At 44.7% G+C, this 5,116-nt stretch overlaps 2 protein-coding genes across 3 annotated transcripts in view; both read left to right on the top strand.

Annotated features, from left to right (window-relative positions):
• Positions 1 to 5,116, top strand: part of MCOLN2 (mucolipin 2) — an 87,462-nt gene that overhangs the window by 56,721 nt on the left and 25,625 nt on the right. The gene's annotated exons all lie outside the window — the stretch shown is intronic.
• The window catches only part of LPAR3 (lysophosphatidic acid receptor 3), a 28,512-nt gene continuing 28,298 nt past the window's right edge, over positions 4,903 to 5,116 (top strand). Inside the window, exon 1 of the mRNA XM_006033849.3 lies at positions 4,903 to 4,914. The gene's annotated coding sequence lies outside the window, so the exon portion shown is untranslated. The remainder of the gene's footprint in view (positions 4,915 to 5,116) is intronic.

Genomic DNA, 5,116 nt, shown 5'->3' with positions numbered 1-5,116 from the left:
AGACTTGGGGGTCATCATTGACCACAAGATGAACATGAGCCTGCAATGCGATGCGGCGGCTAGTAAAGTGACCAAAACACTGGGTTGCACCCATAGATGCTTCTCAAGCAAATCCCGGGACGTCATTCTCCCCTTGTACTCGGCCTTAGTGAGGCCGCAGCTGGAGTACTGCGTCCAGTTTTGGGCTCCACAATTCAAAAAGGATGTGGAGAAGCTTGAGAGAGTCCAGAGAAGAGCCACGCGCATGATCAGAGGTCAGGGAAGCAGACCCTACGATGACAGGCTGAGAGCCCTGGGGCTCTTTAGCCTGGAAAAGCGTGGGCTCAGGGGTGATCTGATGGCCACCTATAAGTTTATCAGGGGTGACCACCAGTATCTGGGCGAACGTTTGTTCACCAGAGCGCCCCAAGGGATGACGACTAGGTCGAATGGTCATAAACTACTACAAGACCGTTTCAGGCTGGACATAAGAATTTCTTTACTGTCCGAGCCCCCAAGGTCTGGAACAGCCTGCCACCGGAGTCAAGCGCCCACACTGAACACCTTCAAAAGCAAACTGGATGCTCATCTTGCTGGGATCCTATGACCCCAGCTGACTTCCTGCCCTTTGGGCAGGGGGCTGGACTCGATGATCTTCCGAGGTCCCTTCCAGCCCTCATGTCTATGAAATCTATGAAGTCTATGAAATAGTACACAGTGGCATGGGAAAGGTGGTGAGTGACAGTTTCAGTCTGCATTGAGTTTGTGGATGAGAGTAAATACGAATCTTGGCCCTTTGCCTCTGTTGGCCCTCGGCCCTCTTCCCCCCTGTGCCAGAGGGACAAGCTATTCAAGGTGTGACCCCACTGCAGTGCCACCAGGAAAATCCTCAGGCTTTGGAAGAGCCCACTCCAAATAACCTATTCCAGGTTAAAGGTCTTCCATAGCATTGCTGAGTACTTTGTAGATACCTTCCCAGAGTGGAACCAATTCAGGTCTTTTAGACCAAATTTTTAACTTTGTTGGAACTGCAGCTGTTTTTGGGGGCTGAACTTTGCCTTGAATCTTATTGCATTAATCTAAGAGCGTCTGGGCAACATGGAATTCAAGTCACAGTCCCACACTCAAAAGCTATCTGTTGCTAGATCAACAGTAGGAAAAAAAGGAGAGGGGCATCTACTTTGAATTGTTTGTTTCTGTCTTTGAAGTGTTTCATGGAGATGAGCCAAAGTCGACTGATCTAAATAGGAAGCAGATGCGAGCCACCTTGGAGAATATAATCTCCTTTTTGAGAGTCAAACCCTCCCTGCATATTCAGGAGCACATGTAGATCAAATGGTCAAAAGTGGCTTAATTTTTGTTCACTTGGTTTTGAGATGCTTGAGCCTGTCAGAGCTGCTGAGAACCTGCAGCTTCCATGAACGCTGCTGAAAATGTCAAGGCTTTGTACATTTGTGCCCATTTTGAAATGGGGGAGACAAACAAAATCAGTAGTTGATTAAAAAAAAATTGACTATTGACTTGTAACATATGAAACTTCTAGGCAGTGGAAGACAGCTTTGAAACAGAGGAGGAGAAGATTTTCCACATTATTAGCCATGCTAGACAGTAAGCTGTAAACACTGCTAGAGAGACATTGCTCATATATGGATTTACTGGTCTTATTGCAGCCCTCTAAACCTGCTAAGGATGCTTAACAGAAATCTGATGCGGTAGTTGTTAGACTGGGTGGTATTTTGTGAGCTTCGTGGTAAGCAAGGTTTTGAAAGAGGGTCCTGAGCTGAGTATTGCCCTAATTGAGCATGTGATATTTATATGCTTATTCAAAAATTGGGTACAAAGCAATTGTAAAGACGTTACTTTCCTAATATATTGTGAGTTAACACTTCTCTTTGCACATACTCTACTCCTGTGTTTGCAGCATCAGCCACTGAACAACCATCAGCATTTGGAAGACATAAAAGGAAATGCTGGAAGTGCTTGTCTGACTCAATCTGCATTTTTCCTGTTGTAGTGAACTAATTGTGACCTGTCAGAACTGTGGCATAGGTTTTATCATCTTGAAAAGCAAGGAGGAATGCTGGATGAATGGCAAAGAAAAAAAAAAGCTTCCCTTTTTGTACTTTATGCTTAAAATACTTAAAAACTTAATTTTTATGGGATGGTGGTACAGCTTTTTTACCTCCCAATGCTGATTTTTTAAATTTTTGAATAGCATTACTACTTTGCTAGCTGATTATGGTTGTTCCCTAATACATTAGAGAGGTCACTAATGTATTGCAGAAACTACTTTATATCTTTTGATCATTTGGCCTTTTGTGTTTCAGGAAAAAGATTAAATAGCTCTTGATTAATCAAGACCAAATTACTGGAGCTTGTCATCCATTTTCTAGTTTTATGGAGTTGGAAATGAACAGTAAATCTGGTACATATTAATTCTTGATTTTTATACATTTACAAACTTGAGTGTAGCAGCTGAATCCTAAACGATAGTGCCTATGCTAAGTGATATGGGGATCATCCATAGCATTGGAAATGGGATTATAAATTTCCATTTACAAAAGATTTTTTTAATTATCTGAAAAGAATGGCTTCTCGTTATTATGGCTAGACAAGAAGTGTGGGAAATGGAAAAGTATTTAAGTGATTGCAAAAGAAGACCATTGATATTGAAGAAAGAAGGGTTAAGCAGAGAATTGTAGAGGGCTGGAAGGGATCTCCGGGGTTACCTAGTCTGGTCTCCTGTCTGAAGCAGGATCATCTCTAACCAAACCATCCTATACAATCCATCAACTAAACTCTACATAAGACTACTGTCAACCCTGATACAACATAGACAACATCTGTACCTGTCACAGGTAAAGCAGGGAATGAACAAAGAAGAGATTCAAATGGAGCAAGAGGAAAAGAGGCAAAGATGAAAGGGGGATGGGCATGGAAAGGTAAAAATGGAGAACAGATTAGCTTCAGCTTTTATTGATGTTCTTGGGTGATGGGCTGAACTTGAAGCTGCCTGAATTTCTAGCAGGATAGTTTCTACTGTGATCCTCTACCCTCAAGCTTCTATTCAATCTTTATAGGTTTTTGTTTTATCCCCATTACTGATTTCCAAACACCTGAATTAAGAGTTTATTTTCTAGAAAACTCTCATCTGTTCCCAGGTTTCCTAAAAAAGTAAGAATTAAAGTCTCAGTTCTGCAAATATGCAGGTAAGTAGCCCTGAAGATGAAGTGAAGTGTAAGATGGAGGCATAGGTCTCTAAATTTTTAGATGTACTTTTTTTCATGGATCTAGTGTTGTTTTCTGGAGGTGGACCTTTTAGAGCCCCATAGTTTGTACAGTGTGAGGTTTCTTAAATATGGTGACTTGCTTCTTTGTTTTGCTGTTAATCAGGACTTGGAAGATTTATGCAGTAGTACTTTATTGCACAACAAAAATGACAATTTATTAATAATGTGTATCTATAAATAATAGTAGACTCATAAGGTTGGAAGGAACCTTAAGGGCCAGCTATTCCAACCCCCTTCACAGATGCAGGATGTGCTATATCTAAACCATCCCACGTAGATGCCTATCCAGCTCCTTCAAAACCTGAAATGAAGGAGATTCCATAGCTTCCTAGGAGCAACTTCTTCCTTTTTCCCCCACTGTTTGTACAGTTGTACTAAGTCTCAGGGAAAAAAATCTTAAATTTATGAAGTTTGTGGCAAGGTAGAACAGTTTTTCTCTTTCCTTTATGGCAGTCTTTCAAATATTTGGAAACTATTGTGGAAACTAACCACTTTGGATGGCTTATTAGCTAATCATTAACTAACTAAAAATAATGGCACGTATGTTTTACGCCCCTTCACAATCTATTTATAGGATGCACAACGTCATTTTCATGCCGGCACCATCCCTCTTCTTGGAGATCTTAAAACATTCTTGTGACACCTACAGTAATTGATTACAGGGAAAGTAATAGTGGCAAACTACTTAATGTATTTTACAGTCTTTAAATACAAGTTAACAGCTGGAAACAAAAAAAAGAGGCTTTTTCCATGCAACTGAAAAGCTTTCCCTAGACCATTGGAATATATGGTGTAGACCAGTGGTTTTCAACCTTTTTTATACGAGGACCCATTTGTAAACATTGATGGCCAGTCCCAGCTCAGTGTCCCTCACTCCTGCCCCACTGCCCCACAGTGTGTGGGGTGGGGGGTGTAGAGCAGGGGGCCCCCAAGCAGCCCCTTGTAGGCTTGCAAGGAAAAACCTGTTTCCTATGTTTTTCTCCTTTAAAGGAGAATCCACTTTTAAAGTTTATTTGCAACCCTTTTATATATTCTTGTAACCCAATTTTCGGCCGTGGCCCACAGGTTGAGAAACACTGGGGTCATGGGTGACTGGGGCCTCTTGAGCCGGGAGGGGGGGGCGCATGTGCCCCCCCTGACACCAGTCAGAGACACAGGGTCCCCTGGCAGCTGATCCCGCTTTTGCTGGCGGCCCCACTCCCAGCTGGCACTCGCAGTGGGGGCACTGGTGCTCCCGCCTCTCCCTGCCTGCCAGCTAAACAGGGAGCACAGCCTGACAGGGGGTGCGCTCTCAGGGGGATGCACGTGCACCCCCTATGTGTCACCACTGACTGGGGTAGACCACAATTTGGGAGCTGTCCTTAGTTTGAAAAAATGAAAGTTATTTGCCTTTCTAGGGTACAAGGTTCTCCCAGGACCCTCAGGCTCTAGTAACGGCCTGGAAAATACAGTGAACAGTCCTATAGCAGCTGGGGAGGCGGAGAGGGAAGAGACCTCATCCAGTCTCACCCACCTCCTTGTTTCCTTGCGTTGCGGTCCGGGTTGTCGGCCCGGAGCTGGACCAGTTCAGTTCCCTTCTCCCCGCTTTGACCCTCACGAAGCCGGAGGACCCTGCGCTTCGCCTCTTCCTACAGTCAGGGAGCAGGTAGGGCAGGTGCCACCTTTCAGAGGCTGACTGGTTTTGTAGGCAACAGCCTACGCCCATGCGGTGCCAGCGCAGTGTCAGTGTCGGTGCCCGGCGGGACGTGCCCAGCTTGTCCCCGTGCTTCAAGTGGGAGAAGCCAGGGCAGCCCCCCGCGCCCGGGCCAGGGGCACAAGACAGCACTCGCGCGGGCCGGGCTGGTCCT

This window comes from Alligator sinensis, unplaced genomic scaffold, assembly GCF_000455745.1.
Source record: "Alligator sinensis unplaced genomic scaffold, ASM45574v1 scaffold32_2, whole genome shotgun sequence".
NCBI lineage: Eukaryota > Metazoa > Chordata > Crocodylia > Alligatoridae > Alligator > Alligator sinensis.
Note: the sequence above shows the minus strand (reverse complement) of the source record. Positions and strands in the feature narration are given on the sequence as shown.